The 18,693-nt window shown below is 29.4% G+C and overlaps 1 pseudogene; it reads right to left on the bottom strand.

The window, feature by feature from the left end:
* LOC142322699 (uncharacterized) overlaps nucleotides 1–18,693 on the bottom strand; it is a 72,788-nt pseudogene that overhangs the window by 30,270 nt on the left and 23,825 nt on the right.

Raw genomic sequence — 18,693 nt, forward strand, 5'->3', positions numbered from 1 at the left:
TTGCTGTAGTTAATATAAAAAAACAACATTTTCATCTTGCATACTTACAGACATACTCTAATTTCAATCAAGATAAATAAATTCAAGAAACGGCTAAAATGTAATGTACACTGGAATGTAAAGGTAGAATAAAATGTTGCACAAAGAAACAGGCGCTTTTATCATGCAGTTTTATTCTACTCATTGACCCACGTCCTCTCATTTTCTGTCAGTTGCAATTTTTATGGAATCTAGTACACCTGCTAATCAATGCATTTAAAATTTTTAACATCAATTTTTTTTTTAGATGACATTTATTGTCATCTAAAAGCCATTCATGGTGATGGAACTGAAGTACTGTGAGTAGGAGGGCAATAAAATTTTGTGCATCAAAAGCTAGTAATGTGAATATTAAGGATGATCCTCACAGTGGTCACCCAGTGTTTCTGTGACTGTTGAGAAGCACCAAAAGCAGTGAATGAACTGATTCAAAATGACAATCTCATCACACAACGCATCACCACCCAGATAGGCATATCAAAAAAAATGAGTAGGAACATTAATTGACAACTGAACTGCTGTAAAATTTGTTCACAATAGGTGGCCATGCAAATTCACAGAAAAAAGACCAAACAAGAACAAAAGGGCTGCTGTGAACAACTTCTAAAATGTTTTTCTGATGAGAGAGATGACTTCTTTTCCAATAATGTGATCATCATTACAGCCCTGAAGAAAATCAGCAGAGTATGAAAGTGCAGCACTGTGGTTCACTACCAAAAAATAAAATTCAAAACACAAGCCTCTGCAGAAAAATTCTCTTGGTGTTCTAGGATTCCAATCACATGCAGTACATGACTTACTACCTGGAAGCCGGGTTGACTGTAGACTTTGTGTGATACACAGAGGTATTAAAATACCTGTGGAGGATGCATATGTTGTGTTTGACAATCCATGGAGCCAATAATTTGCAACACAATAATGCTTGGCCACATAATCATATGTAACTGCTCAGACTCTTGTGAAGTTGAAATTTTAACCTATCCCTCATCCTCCACACTCACCAAATTTGGCACCCTGCGATTTTTACTTCTTTCTGCAATTACATAGGGTTATTAAGGGTATTCATCTCACCTCACATGATGAATTTAAGGTCGCAATGAGGTCATGCATCAAGGAAAGACCGCCAACATTCTTCATTGATAGAATGAGAAAATTGATTCTTCATCACTGGGAAAAATGTACAACTGTAAATAGTGACAATAAGGAACGTTTTTGTAGCAAATAAAATGTACTTTAATGTCATATTTGCTTAATTTGAATATCTCTTTTCATTTGTGAGTTATGAGCAACTGTGTATAACATTTCCACCAATCCTCATATATCAATCAATATAAATACACACCATAAATGAAATAAAATATATTGATGTTGAATGATGGATGAATAGACAAATAATGATAACTGTTTAATTTCCTTCACAATTTTGTAATATGCTGCCGTGAAATCAATATATTCTGAATACTGTGAAGATATTCAAGTTTTACAAATATGTAATATTACTATTGGTACTGTTATAAATTTAAAGTGCAATGTTTACAAATGTAAACTATATTTACATTTGTAAACAGAACAACTCACTGAAAATGTAAATATTCTACAGGCTGTAGCAGGGAAGTGCATGTTAAAGTTAGTAGTTTATAAAATAGGGATAAAAAATTGTGTATGATAGTTAACTAACTTTTTCACTAAATAATTAATGAGAAAGACCACAAAACAGAAAAATGTATTATAAATTAAACTTTACAGCTGATCTACTGTTCAAATTAACATCAACACAATAAACAAATAAATTTTTTCTTAACCCTATCAATACAAAAACACTTTCAAAATATAAAGAAAACCAAGAATTACAGACACTTTCAATCATAACTCAGTTGCTCAACTTTAAATAAACTATTGGCTTTTATGGTTCACAGACTACTTAACTTGCCCACATCACCTGAGGAATATGTAAAACTCAACACTAATCAAATGCCTACACAAAAGAATATAACACCACACTTAATGACACATTTCTAAATAAAAGTAAAAATAAAGATAAATCCAAAAATACATCAAAATAACAGAAACTCAATGAAAACAGTTCTCAATTTAAAACAGCTGGATATAATTTACATCTTCAGACAAAAAAGCCATCATTTACACACAAAACACAATCATGAAATGAAACGTCTGCTAACATATGAAATAAATTATTTTGATTGCACATTGTACTACAAATATTCAACAGAATGCAGTTCCAAATAAATATTCAATGAACACTCAAAAGCAGTCTATAACAACATAATGTTAATGAAGATGATGGTCACATGTTGACTGAAATTATTTTGAAGCAAATTTTTTTAAATGTTTTATTATGCAATTTTGTTCAGATTTTTAATTATTATTGAAACAATTGTGTTAAAATTTTATTAAACCATATAACTATTACAGGAATAATATTTTTTCATAGAAATTTTTATTTTTGTACAAGTGGAAATACTTTGCTACAAACATACAATTAATGCAGTTACAATCTGTCCATTAATTTAGCAATCAAATCCTCAATAAAAAAAAACTGACAATAATGCGTGAAAATCCATCAAATGAAGAAACTACAATTTCAAACATCACTTTATTTTTATTCTTTAACTTTTACTTTTATCCTATTATAAAACTAATCAAAATATTCTAAAACTAATTCTAACTAAGAGACTAAGCTTTATTTGTTAATAAAAAAAAAACTGTATACATACATGCTTAATTCACTTCTAAATAATGAGCTAGCAGTTGAATCAATGAGAGTGGTATATGGAGAAGCTGTTCGGCTGAAAAAAAATAAAATTATTTAATATTGAATATAACTTGAAACAAAATCTGAAATAAATTGAGACCTTTTTGAAGTTCTTTTCCCTCTCAGCAATATAAATTAATTTAAAATTGTAATGTTTATTACACAAATTATAGAAATTTATTATAAAATTAATTTATAATAACAAAGAATACAACAATCTGCCTGAATCCTGAGAGAGAATCTATAATCAAATTTACATTACAATTACAAAAATGTATCCACATACTAACTTGATAAAGTAGTCTATAACACTAGTTGGTGAACGAAGAAGTGATGATGTACCTCTAATCTTTAATTCACCAACACCTCGCATAAAAAGAGCAAGAGTCATGTCAGCTCTTGGATTTAATCCCATATCTCTGTTAAGAAGAAAAAAAATTAATAATGATTGCATACTGTAATCTAAATTTTATCCATAGCCCTTACTAAAAATGTACAATATACCATGTGCAACAAATGTTCTTTATTTAAACCATTCAAAAGGTTATATTCTGTCAATTACGTTACTATTAATACATACATTATTACTAATAATATAGCATTAACATGTCAGGGATCTCTTATGAAACAAGAGTACCTTAATTGTACCTCTTATTACTGTACCAAAAAAAAACAATGTACCTATATATATATTATATTAATCCGATCAACCCAAGTACAGAATTAATGGAATAGGATGACACCTACCTTATTCCATAATCCGAGCAAGAGCACTTTCGTGAGTACCTCGCATCATTAATTGCTCTATAATTTTTCAAATCTTTCGTTTCAAATTACACATTAAAATTAAAATTGTACATTGCAAATTGCATATTAGATTTAAAATTGTTAAAAGATCCTTTTCCAATTAAATCAAAACAGAAATGAAACTAATTTTTTTTTTTACATTCAAAATTTTAAATTGTAAATTAAAATTAATAATAAAAATAAAATAGAAATCCATGTGAACTAGTTAGCCAAAGTTATGCGACTGTGTCACATCTGTGACTCAGTCACATAACTTTGGCTAGCTAGTCTGTATGTATTTCTATTTTATTTTTATTATTAATTTTAATTTTGACTTTTAATTTAATTTTTTCATTAATGATTTTTTAATATTTTGTATATATATCCAATTTTTAATTTTAATTTACAATTTAAAATTTTCAATATAGAAAAAAAAATAGTTTTATTTCTGTTTTGATTTAATTGGAAAAGGATCTTTTAACAATTTTAAATGTCAATTTTAATTTTAATGTGCAATTTGCAATGATAGATTTGAAAAATTATACAGCAATTGATGATGCGAGGTACTCACGAAAGTGCTCTTGCTCGGATTATGGAATAAGGTAGGTGTCATCCTATTTTATTTTATTTTATTAATTCTGTACTTGGTTTGATCGGATTAATATAATTTGTATAGTGCAGAGAAATATGATTCCTGAAAGGATCGATTTTAGAAAAATATCCTTTCAAATTCATATTTGCATTTCAAACATCTTTCATTTAATATAAAATCTAAACTCAACAAAATCAAAGAGTACATTAATGACATATTAAATGTTTGATGCTATCAGATGTTTAAAAATCTGTTTTCCTTTATTTGATGTCATTTATACAGAAAAAACTATCAAAAGTAAGCTGAAATTAAAAGAGTAGTTTGCAAGTAACAAAAATTGGCAGTCCATAGCATTTATACAGATGGCTCAGTGTATGACTGTACACTGCTATGTTCCACTTTAGTAGAATTGTAAAATTGCTGTATGCAGCAAACCATTCATTCGTTAAATGTATAATTTTTTTACAAATTTATGATTTATTTGTCATTTAGAAAGTGAATGAATTTGAAATTGAAAAGAGAATGTTTCAAATACTCAAATACACAAACAGGATAACTGTAAGTATATATTTAAAACATTTGAATGAGTTTGTATAAACAGATCACAGAGATCAGCAAAACTTACAGATAAATTGAACTGTAAATTGTTTTTTGAATACTAAAAGAAATAATATTACCCTGCAGTAAAGCAAAAAAAAATTGTCATTATTTTTCCATAAAATTTTAATTGGATACTGTAGTACTGCGCTCAAAGATTCTAATATTTTATCATTCATACTGGTTGCATTTAAAACTATTTCACAAGTAATTACTGGTACTTCTGCAATTTTAGTAATTCTGAATTAGAAGAAAGATCAGAAAAAGTATGAAAGGATAAGAGTTGCTATAACAGAAATGGTTGCTAGGTGAAGGCAAAGAGTTTTGTACTACAAGGTTTTTATGTTAAAACTAAAAGATGTCCCTAAGAAGAAGTTAGTTGAACATCTTCTTCAATAATGACTGGAAGTATTGAATACATAACATTCAGACACAGATATTCCATTTTATTGCACGAGACAAACAATAACAAAGGTTACATCACTGAAAAACATGAATCTGTAACGCAAAAGAATTATTTTTAGTTAAATAAAAAATAGCTATAAAATTACATAATAATTTTTTTGGACAATGCAGAAAAGTTGGTAAGAGAAATAGAAAACCCAAAGAGGGGTTGAAAAAAGAACTCTACAAATTGAATAAAGAAATCCAAAATGTATGTAAATATTCATCACTCAATAACTAAACAAATGATTAAATTTAAAAAAAAGATTCTTAAAACAAGTAGAAAAGAAAGAATAAGAATATATATGTATATATATATATATATATATATATATATATATATATATATATATATATATATATATTAAAAAAAAACAAATAATGGTGAATAAATCCAAGATTGAAATATACCATAAAAAGTGTAAAGTACTCAATCAAAAAATACAAACAAATTGTAAATATACTAAAATTCAGATAAACTACCTTCAAAAACTGAAAAACTTCAGAAACATAACTTAAAATAGTGTCAATTCTGAGAGTTATTTTGAATCTCCATTGCAAAACCAATGTAACATACGCACTTAATAAGAAAGTACATATCACAAAGAAGATATTAAAAATATATTGGATCATTCCCAGATGAAATGGGGGTTGTAAACATTAACCTAGTACACTCCAAATAGTAATGATATCTTCTAGTCTTGCACAGATAACTTCTATGGCAATACACTCAATAGCTTTGATACAGTGATATTTGTGGAAAACTGCTGGCCATCATTCTACCAATCAATGTTTAAAATTGCACATGCAATCAGAAAAATATGCTTGATGAAGACCAGTTGAATTTAAGCTTTCTTAACAGCTACAACTCATTCATATCCTGGAATTTCTGTGCAATTCAGAATGCAGCAAAAGCTGAAACACAGATTTCTAAGAATATACAATTGCATGAATGCAATTTATTTGCACTGGATGTCAAGATAGTTCTTGAATAGCACTTACTAAATCTCAGCACACCAGAATATGAAGAAAAGTAATTTAATATTTGATAAAGAGCAATCGGTGAGGGCATACAATCAGAAGTAAACATATAGTATTGCTGTTGTTTTATGATAAAAGATAAAAAAGAGATTATAAATTAAACAATTTTATTATTAGCAAAATTGTGTCAGTAAGCAAGGCCAAATGAACAACTTCACCACAAAAAAAAAAATGTTTTACTCAAATAAAGAAGTAGTCATTATCACACCTTGTTCCTCAGTAATAAAGAAAAACCATTCTAACTGGATGTTGGTTAATGAAAGGGAGTTTCATTTCAAAACAGAATAATTAATCTTCTATAAATTACTAAGCAGGCATATAGGATTACATTAAAATGTTCAATAAATGCTATGGAGTTGGCACTCAACAAGTTGAAGCATTAATTTTTAATGGGCAGTTAATATTTTATTATGAAGAAATTCCTAAGCAGCTGAAGGCTGTTTATATTATTTTAAAAACTTATATTTATTTTAATATACAATTTCTTTTAATTAGCCCTTAATTCATTTCATATTTTATTGTTCTTTCTATATGTATAGTATAATTAAAACATCTTAGTTTTATTAATATTTTACCCCCTTGATTACCAGATCCAATTAGATCAGTTTGTATTAAACTGACAGTCTGATTATCTTGTTTATATGTTTATATTTATATGCTTATTAACCATCATAATTTATTAATGTGCTACAGTTCCATACATTTAATGTTCTGTCTGTTAAATAACTTACTTCTATATTTTTTCCAGAGTTCAATTTTTCTTTTTATTCTGTTAATATAACCATGTTAAAGCTTCATGGTATGCTTTATATATGGTTAAGATGTAGAGTCAAAAGTGATGTTTATTAGCAATTTTAAGACAATAAAATTAGTTACAGTTAAAACAAATATGTGTTATTTTAATTTTGATAAGAAGCCAAAAAAAATGCTAAAAAATTAATTAACTTGTGGTATTTAAATTTTTATCATCCCACCTCCACAAACTAAAGTGGAAACTTACCAAAATAAATTTTTTGTTTATGTCCACTGGTTTCACTTCAGAAATATTTTATTAAGTAGAGTCATCATAAAAGAATGGTGAAGTTTCAGTAGCTAAGATCAAGGCATTAGGGACATTATGAAAAATTATGTTGTTAGCACTGAAAGCCTCCATCCAAAAAGTTGGTAACAACAGCAAATTTAACCACTATGTCATTCTTTATTTACTGTTCCTAAATTATGTTTTGTTTTTTAAAAAAAATGTACAGTGTATTTTGTTGCTTGCCGAACTGAAGTCAATAATTTTAGTTCAACGTGCACTTTGACATAATATGAAAAGGAACCACATATGATAATCACATACAATTATGGTTCAATCTCTTCAAAGAAACAAGATTTTTCTCAAATAGAAACCTGAAAGACTATCAATACCAGAAAATGTGCTGAACAAATTAGACAATCTGAAATCAGAAGTCCTGAGATAAATCCATTACTCAATTTTTTTTTTGTCTTCAGTCATTTGACTGGTTTGATGCAGCTCTCCAAGATTCCCTATCTAGTGCTAGACATTTCATTTCATTATACCCCCTAAATCCTACATCCCTAACAATTTGTTTTACATATTCCAAACATTGCCTGCCTACACAATTTTTTCCTTCTACCTGTCCCTCCGTTATTAAAGTGACTATTCCAGGATGCCTTAATATGCGGCCTACAAGTCTGTCTCTTCTTTTAGCTATATTTTTCCAAATGTTTCTTTCTTCATCTATTTGCCGCAACACCACCTCATTTGTCACTTTATCCACCCATCTGATTTTTAACATTCTCCTATAGCACCACATTTCAAAAGCTTCTAACACTTCAAAAGCTTCTTAAGCTTCAAAAGCTTCTCAGATACTCGAATCGTCTAAGTTTCACTTCCATATAAAGCGACACTCCAAACGTATACTTTTGAAAATCTTTTCCTGACATTTAAATTAATTTTTGATGTAAACAAATTATATTTCTGACTGAAGGCTTTTTCACCTGTGCTATATGGCATTTTATATCGCTCCTGCTTTGTCCATCTTTAGTAATTCTACTTCCCAAATAGCAAAATTCTTCTACCTCCATAATCTTTTCTCCTCCTATTTTCACATTCAGTAGTTCTTTGTTATTTCTACTACATTTCATTACTTTCATTTTGTTCTTGCTTATTTTCATGCGGTAGTTCTTGCGTAGGACTTCATCCATGTCATTCATTGTATCTTCTAAATCCTTTTTACTCTCGGCTAGAATTACTATATCATCAGCAAATCGTAGCATCTTTATCTTTTCACCTTGTACTGTTATTCCGAATCTAAATTGTTCTTTAACATCATTAACTGCTAGTTCTATGTAAAGATTAAAAAGTAACGGTGATAGGGAACATCCTTGTCGGACTCCCTTTCTTATTACGGCTTCTTTCTTATGTTCTTCAATTATTACTGTTGCTGTTTGTTTCTTGTAAATGTTAGCAATTGTTCATCTCTGTATTTGAACCCTAATTCTTTTAAAATGCTGAACATTTTATTCCAGTCTATGTTATCGAAGCCTTTTCTAGTTCTATAAATGCCAAGTATGTTGGTTTGTTTTTCTTTAATCTTCCTCCTACAATTAATCTGAGGCCTAAAATTGCTTCCTTTGTCCTTATACTTTTCCTGAAACCAAATTGGTCTTCTCCTAACACTTCTTCTACTCTCTTCTCAATTCTTCTGTATAGAATTCTAGTTACGATTTTTAATGCATGACCAGTTAAACTAATTGTTCTGTATTCTTCACATTTATCTGCTCCTGGTTTCTTTGGTATCATGACTATAACACTTGTTTTGAAGTCTGACGGAACTTCCCCTTTTTCATAAATATTATACACCAGTTTGTATAATCTATCAATCGCTTCCTCACCTGCACTGCGCAATAATTCTACAGGTATTCTGTCTATTCCAGGAGCCTTTATGCCATTCAGATCTTTTAATGCTCTCTTAAATTCAGATCTCAGTATTGTTTCTCCCATTTCATCCTCCTCAACTTCCTCTTCTTCCTCTATAACACTATTTTCTAATTCATTTCCTCCGTATAACTCTTCAATATATTCCACCCATCTATCAACTTTACCTTTTGTATTATATATTGGTGTACCATCTTTTTTTAACACATTATTAGATTTTAATTTATTTACCCCAAAATTTTCCTTAACTTTCGTGTATGCTCCGTCTATTTTACCAATGTTCATTTCTCTTTCCACTTTTGAACACTTTTCTTTAATCCACTCTTCTTTCGCCAGTTTGCACTTTCTGTTTATAGTATTTCTTAATTGTCGATAGTTCCTTTTACTTTCTTCATCACTAGCATTCTTATATTTTCTATGTTCATCCGTCAGCTGCAATATATCGTCTGAAACCAAGGTTTTCTACCAGTTCTCTTTGTTCCGCCTAATTTCGCTTCTGCTGATTTAAGAATTTCCTTTTTAACATTCTCCCAATCTTCTTCTACATTTTCTACCTTATCTTTTTACTCAGACCTCTTGCGATGTCCTCTTCAAAAATCTTCTTTACCTCCTCTTCCTCAAGCTTCTCTAAATTCCACTGATTCATCTGACACCTTTTCTTCAGGCTTTTAAACCCCAATCTACATTTCATTATCACTAAATTATGGTCGCTATCAATATCTGCTCCAGGGTAAGTTTTGCAGTCTATGAGTTGATTTCTAAATCTTTGCTTAACCATGATATAATCTATCTGATAACTTGCAGTATCGCCTGGCTTTTTCCATGTGTATATTCTTCTATTATGATTCTTAAACTGGGTGTTGGCAATTACTAAATTATACTTCGTGCAAAACTCCATAAGTCGGTTCCCTCTTTCATTCCTTTTGCCCAGCCCGTATTCACCCACTATATTTCCTTCCTTACCTTTTCTAATGCTTGCATTCCAATCTCCAACTATTATTAAATTTTCATCTCGTTTTATGTGTTTAATTGCTTTGTCAATTTCTTCGTATAAACACTCAACCTCATCATCATCATGGGCGCTTGTAGGCATATAGACGTTAACAATCGTCGGTTTAGGTTTTGATTTTATGCTTATTACAATGATTCTATCGCTATGCATTTTGAAATACTCTTCTCTCTTCCCTATCTTCTTGTTCATTACGAAACCTACTCCTGCCTGCCCATTATTTGAAGCTGAGTTAATTATTCTAAAATCACCTGACCAAAAGTCGTTTTCCTCTTCCCACCAAACCTCACTAATTCCTACTACATCTACATTTATCCTATCCATTTCCCTCTTTAAATTTTCTAACCTACCAACCTTTTTTAAACTTCTAACATTCCATGCTCCGACTCGTAGAATGTTATTTTTTAATTTTCTGGTGACCCCTTCCTTAGTAGTCCCCACCCGGAGATCCGAACGGGGGACTAGTTTACCTCCGGAATATTTTACCAAGGAAGGCGCCTCCACCATTGCTATATGAAAATGCAGAGAGCTACATTTTCTTGGAAAAAATCAGCTGTAGTTTTCCCTTGCTTTCAGCTGCGCAGTACTCAGAGGACTGAGTGATGTTGATATGGCAGTTTAAGTCCTGACTTATGCCCTTAACAACTACTGAAAGAGCTGCTGCCCTCTTTCAGGAATCATTCCTTAGTCTGGCTCTCAACAAATACCTCTTCGATATGGTTGCACCTTCGGTCCAGCTACTCTGTATCACTGAGCACTCAAGCCCCCTCACCAATGGCAAGGTCTCATGATTCATAGAGGGAGCATTACTCAACAAAGCCTTGAATTAGGAATTCTGACCATTCATAAATTTCTACATAAAAATATGTTTCCTTTTATTTAACTTATGCTTTAAACCGATTCTTTTACCCACCATTCCTTTTACACTGACCCTGTATATGGCTAACCCAGTATATAGAGTTATTATCAAGTGAAGTTATAATATCAAGAAGTAAAAAATTTTACAAATTCATTGGTTTTTCTTTTTTTTAATTACAAAATCAAATGAAAAATTAAAATCATACAGATTACTTAAAAAATAAACTGTTTCCAATAGTAAATAAAAGTTTTGTTAGTTTGAAGATAAATAATTTTTAAAATTAACCCTGGAGTTGTAAATGTCAATTTTTCATCTGATATGGTGTATCAAAATGAAACCAACAAAAAAAAACAAAACTTGTATATTTCTATAACACTTCTATTTTTTGGAATTCTGAAGGACTTTGGTAGATGTCAAGGCACAATCTCCATTATTTTTAAACTGGATTGAAAAAATTTATTTATTTGTCTTTTGTGTATTTGTATTTTTGTTTCTATTTGTATTGATATTTGTATTTTATGGATTACAATGTTTTAATTCTGTGGGGGTAAGATCTGCTCACAATTTTGTATATGAAAATGTCTTTGTGTTTATGCAGTATAAATTGTGCTTTTTATTTTTTATTCATAAAAAATGTAAGATACATCATTGAAACAAATAACACTATTTTTATATGACATGAATTTAGTGACATTCAAAGTAATCATTCAGATACATAAGCAAAGATAACAATGACTATGACTATGACAATGACAATTATGAATTGAATTTAACTTGTGGTCACATTTCAGGTTATTTTCCAGAAAACAGAAATAATTTACATGAGCAATTTGCATAATTGTTTCTTCAAGCCTTCACCAAAAAACATTGCAAACATTGAAAAAAAAGATTAAATTTTATCAGATACAAGATAAAAATAAATAATTAAATTTCTAAGGTAAATATAATAATCTTTTAGTTAAGTTAAGTCAACAATATTTTAATAACATATCTGAAGAAGTGATGAAAACAATAAAAGAACATATGAGAAACATAAAAGAATGCATTAAATCTTGAATACACTTACAATTACAAAACTACATAAATAATGTATGATATACTTATTACAAGAATCCAGTTCTTTTTCTAAGGAGGCACTTCTTATCGGCAAATTTTTGGCAATGCGAACTGCAATTAGCAATTGCTTCATTTCATTGTAATCTAGCTTATTATCTCTGTTCATATCATAAAATCTGAAAAATTTTTTTTTTTAAATAATAAAGGAAATAATTTAACAGAAAGTAAATCAATAAAAATTTGTATAAATAATTAAAAGATACTGAGATTAAAGATTAAATTAATCCTAGTAAAAAAAAAATTAATAAAGATTTGATTTCTGGTGGAAAAAAAATTCTATACAGACTGACAAACAGAATATTACCCTTCCTAAATGCCAAGAAAAGCAATAAAATAAACAAAAACACATGCACATGCATACAAATGCATACGCACACACAAAGGGAGGGAAAAAATACAAAATCTTATTCTTCCAATAGAAGAATGTGTCTTAAATAGTTGATTTAAAATTAGGCTAATTTTTATTACGATTAAACTTCAATCAATACACTTGTCACAAATATATTTGGTTTAGCTACTCCTAGCAAACTTCTCTTTGACATCATTTCTTACTCTACCTATCCTTTCTGGTTCTCCAAGCATCATTTCTGCTCTGTCCAGCTTATTTTTATTTCTGTTATTTGGTTTCCTATATCTTATAGTAATATTAAAAAACAACAATTAAAAAAAATGGTGTGAGTATCTTGGCCTTTCATCTGGAGGTCCTGGGTTTGTATCCTGATAAGTCATGGCATTTTCACATGGTACAAAATTGTCATTTCATCTCATCCTCTGACACAATACCTAGCAATGGTCCCAGGAGCTAAAAAACAAAAAAGGTCTTCATTTTATGTTTGTTGAGAACTGAAATTATCTTTTATAAACTTTAATTCAGAATGTTTGTAAAGTCATGTAACCCATCTGTAAAGTAAACTACATTTATTTAATGGCAACAGTAAGTTTAATGTAGATATAGGAAACAAAGGAAAATTTCTTTTTTTTCTACTTAAATAAAATAAATGTTCAAAATGTTCACATCCAATGTTGATACAAATGTCAACCTTTTTCTTTAATGCAACTTTCCTTAGAGTTGCTGAACTGATGTTACAGATGCTATCTTAAATATTTTCTTTTAATTCATTTAAATGTGTGAGCTGTTTTTGAAAACTGTACCTTTCAGATGACCCATAGATAAAAATCTGGTGGTGAGAGATCAGAATACTGTGAAGGCCTTTGTCTGCAGGAATTGCAGGGTCATAAAAAATTCATGTAACAACTTCATAGTCGAACTGGCAGTATGTCATGTATCACCATTTTGCTGTGAGCAAGTGTTGTTTTGGTCTTCAGTTTCAAACAAGGCTACAAAATTTGTAATAATTTTATTTTTTAATAACATTCTAGTCAGTGTTTCTGTAAAAAAAAATGGTTCTGACCACTCTGAAATCTCACCATCAAATACTAATACTTTGAGAATATAATAGCCGGCATGATAAATATGAGGATTCTCAGAACTCTATACTCCATTATTTTGGTTGTTAATGTATTCAGAAAGATGAAACCACACTTCATCTGAATAAAAACATTGTCCAAAAACAAACACCATCTTGAATGATGAACCATGCTTGAACCACCAGCAGTATTGAATTCATCTGTTAAAGTTCTTTAAGTTTTTGTATTAATTCAGTAAGGGCATAACTTGAGCTTTTTGGAGCTTTGTGAACAAATGATTAAATATCAGTCTGTTGAGAAAGTTTCAAGAGTAACTTTCCTGGAGAGTGTAAAACAATTAGTAAATTACAAGCAAACTGGTATCATTTAGCATTGATAGACGCCACTACAGTATGCACTACTAGTAGCATGACTTATGCATTTTGACCTTGCCTGATAAGTCTTAGTAAGATGTCACCTTGCCAGAAACCCTGCAACAATAAACTTACAGGTGTTGGATTGGAATTTTGGACTGCAGACTTGAATGCATTTCATACCATGCATAATAAAGTAGCTGTTCAGTTAATTTTCATGTACATATTTTATTGTGTAATTTTCTAATTCATTCCAACACATTTTGTAAAGATTTTTTTAAATGTTCATATATAATTTTTTTTACTAACACTGTACTTAAGTACCACTTCAGTAGTCTTATATACATATATATTTTTTAAATTAGCACCTTTAACTTAAATGACGAAACCGTATTTTGCAACAGTTTTTGTTAAATACTAAACACACACAAACTACAAAAACAAAAATTGTATATATATATACATATAAATAATTAAACAGTGGTTTCCATTTAAAAAGTGGATTGGAGCAATGACTATAAATGTTTACTGTGTTTGTAAAAACTAATTCAAAATCAATTTCTATTTAATCTTCTAAAATCTCTTTCAAAAAGTTTAACTTATTTTGCTGGGTCATGATTTATAGTAAACTATAAAAAAAATTTGTAACAGGTAAGTAATATACAATTAAAAATTCACCTAAATATGTAACGACATCGAATTTCAGCAGGCCGACCGCCATGTGGTGTTTTTGGTTCACAAGCAGCCAAAATACTTAAAAACTCTCTGTATGTTATAGCACCTTTGTCATTTAAATCAGCTGCACTGAAAATAGTAAAGAATATTAAAAAGGAAGATTTTAACTGTAGGATAGAATTTTTAAATAAATAAATAAAATACTTAAATTTTTAGGACCGATATCCATACCTTGAGGTACTAATTCAAAATTAATTACAAGAAAAAATTAACTACTATTGTAGCAATAATTTTAATGAAACAAAAGGAGAGTAATTTTGTTCCTTATGTTCTTATTATGAATGGTTTCTCAAACCAGCAGAAATTTAATTTGAAATGCATCTATAACTACTTGTTTTTATAGGAAGGAAGCATGTTTTGAACCCAAAACTTGCTAAAAAATTAACAAGTCAAATGTTGACATTTGACCCATTTTCTCAGTCACCTTTAAACTTATCATCTTCAAATTTTTCCTACACTTAATTTGTTCCTTTCATAACTTTTAACACAGCCGTTTTTTGATACATCAATTTTTAAATTTGAAAAAAATGTTATATTTCACAACGTTTTTTTACTCGTTTAAAAAAAGAGAAAAAATAATAACTTCTTTTAAAACAAATAAAATGACAATCCCTTGTGTCTATCTGTGTAATTTATATACCAAGAACACCTGGTAAAAATTTCAATTCAATATTTCTATTGTTTACTGAAAAAACAGGTCATTTATGTGTAAAAGTATGGTTCTGAAAAAAATGCTATTACGTATCGTCCCCACCATGCTTAAGTAACGAATATGAAAAACTCAACTTTCAGGAGAGCAAAAAACAGTTATAATGTTAAATTTTAAATAAGCCCACCATTTTTATTCACATTATTCAAGATTGGTCTGATTCCTTACCTCATTCTTTGTAGATTATATACTTGATTACCTTCAATTGGACAAAAAGTAAATTAAAATGAAATTCAATACTCAGCATTAATGCAACAATTTTAATCTGTTAATAAATTCAATAGTATAAACTATCGAATGTACCATATTCATCAATTTACTTCGTAAACAATTTTTTTCTGCGTTTTGGCAGCTAAGTTTATTCTGTTTAGTGAGGAGAACTGATAAAAGATTGCGTGAATCATTGAATAATTTGAAGTTATTTAATATGTACTGATAAAGTTTATTACGATATTTGAGAAAAAAGGTATATTTTATAAAGGTATAAAATAGTAAAGCTGAATAATTTCTATCTTATAAATAAGTTATAAGAAGTAAACTGACATGCTAAAATATCCAAAAAGTTATAAATGTCAGAAAAAATAAAATTGTAAAAAATTACAGTTACACAATTTTAATTAAAAAATTGTTACTGTATAGGGTTACTTTTCAGTTTATGACAATAAAGTTAGTATAACATAATAATTTCCATTTTTCCTTTTTTAATATAGTTTATGTAAGTATTGGAACATTTATTAAAATATAAATGTCTTCATCTGGTTCGGGTAACCTGTCCTTTTTATCTTCCGACGATGACAAATTTTTGTAAAACACGTGGTATGAACTGGAAATTTAAATATTGTTCGCATAGGTGCAACAAATTTTTTTTTGCAAAAGAAATAGCAAGTTTATTTTTATGGGCAACAACAGGTTTTATTTCTTGTCGTTAACTTCAATTAGTTGAAATGAAGATTTTTTTCTGGTCTTTTTATGTAGGATTCAAATTCTGGTTTTTACAAATTTTTTATTCTGAACTGATTTCCGGTACTGAAACCAAACACAATCGTTCCAGCTTCAGATTCAGAGGTTACTTCATCCTCTGTTTTCTTGGAAGTTATTTTTTATCCTTCACCTTTTTTTGTTGATTGGTTATTCGGAAATTTGTAGGATTAAAATTTAAGAAATCATCATGTAATAATTTGGTAACAGCAAACGGACGAGGCTTTGCTCGATCCAATTTCATTATCTATACCCATTCTTCTGGGATATAAACGAGTACATGCTTCGCTCTTAATTTTATTTTAAAGTGGGCCAAGTCGCACTCCATTTCACAGTGTCCGGGTTCAAAATAAACATGATCTGTAATTTGTAGTTTTTTATGGGTGTTTACAACGTGTAGCAAAACATGCACCTGCACATTGCACTAAAATTGTAATTCTTATGTTGACCATAAAAACTGTCGGACATCACTATAACATCGACAAGTTCAGGTTTTAACATTGTATATTTGAAAACGCATGAAGAAATTTTGTTACTGCCTCGATTCTCTTCAGTTTCATCCCAAGTGTAACAGTGGACGTCCGCGTTTCCTAAATTGTAAATCGTTAATTGTAGACTGCCAGCTTTCGAACATAAAAGAATGGCACATCAGCACCTTTTCGTGTGTACAAGACAACCTGAAGGTCAAAATTGAATGCCAGAACTTCACTTTTTTTTGCTGCCGCTGCCTTGTCTTCATCCCTTCGATTCCTGGCAACTTCGTTACTATTTATATGCTCCTCGAAGGGTTTTTGTGTTTATTTTTTACAGACTCGCTGCTCTTATTGAATTTTAAGTATGTTTTGCATAAATGTTTTTTTAGGTTTATGAAATTTGAGTTTGTAAGTTCTGAAACATTTACGATAAGTTTCAAACAACAAACCCTTTCTCTCTTTTTCCTTAATTTGTCTACATACATAGTATACATCAATCACATGTTAAGCTATGCATCCAAATAGATAAATTTACTTTTAGCCGACAATAGTGAGATTCTAGGGCTGAAAAAAAAAGAACGTGTTCTTTAATAAAATTTATATCACCATCACTACACAAGAGAGGTTTGTGCCCCCTTTTCAAAGGTTTTAAAACTCCTGTATCGGACCAATTTTTAAATGACCCTCTTTTTACTCTTTCACTGATCTCCAATGTGTTCAAAAAGAATTCTCAGCACTCGGTGTGTTTTTCATTTTGATAAAGAAATATTTTTGAATTACAAAATTTGCTAAAAAAATATTTACAAAAAAAATCGACAAAATGCTTTCAGTGACAATCATTTCTTCAAAAATCATAAAAAATTTTCTAGCCCTTACCTTTTCATAAATAAGGTTTTAAATTTAAAGCTAAAATATTAAGCAATCATTTGGCGCTAAAATTCAAAAATCGAAAAAAATTAGATTTTTTTTCATTTGGATCCCCCTTCAATTTCTTTCATTTCATTGTTACTTTAACCATTTCACTTTTACTGCTTTTTCATAAAGCTGATAAGCACTGTCTGAAAACAATTCTGCTACTCTAAATATTTTAGTTCTCTGTTAAACAGCAAATCGTTTTTCATATGATAAATCAATTAAAAAATTTTAGCGTTTTCATTTGCAAAAAGTTGAAAGAAACTTGAGGTAAATTTAAAAATTCAGTACTATACTATACTAACACCCTATGAATGAAAAATGCCAACTTAATTTATTTCTGTATCATGGATAGAGGTTTGGTTACAATTGGAATGATAGAGAGAGCTAAAGAAAGATACATTAAACAATGAGCTTCCCAATTCCACTTTTTAACTAAGATCATGTAACTTTGTGTTGAGGTGGTTTATAATGATCATTAATTACAGAACACTAAACGAATTATTCATTTAAAATAATAACAGAAATTTCTTGATAATAAAGATAATTTGTTTACAAAAAATTGTGAAATGGAAATGTAACAACAAAACTACATACATACATTACTCTACACTTCTAATCACTGTTAACACTGACTCATTTACTTTACTCTTAGTGACAAACAAGCTTTAAAATATCTTTGTTGTATTCCTTTGCCATCAGTTAACTATAGCTTGGCAGCTTCATTCAACTTGTTATCACTTGGCACTCAAAACTTCATTCGGTTTTGAATATACAGAAATCATTTGGAACTAAGTCTAGACTGTTTTGGGCCAACAGTCGTTGCCCAGAAAAATGTTCATCATTCAAATTTTTTGTACAGTAATGAAACATTTCACACTATTTTTACATTTACTATATTAACA

Source organism: Lycorma delicatula, chromosome 4 (genome assembly GCF_047948215.1).
Source record: "Lycorma delicatula isolate Av1 chromosome 4, ASM4794821v1, whole genome shotgun sequence".
NCBI lineage: Eukaryota > Metazoa > Arthropoda > Insecta > Hemiptera > Fulgoridae > Lycorma > Lycorma delicatula.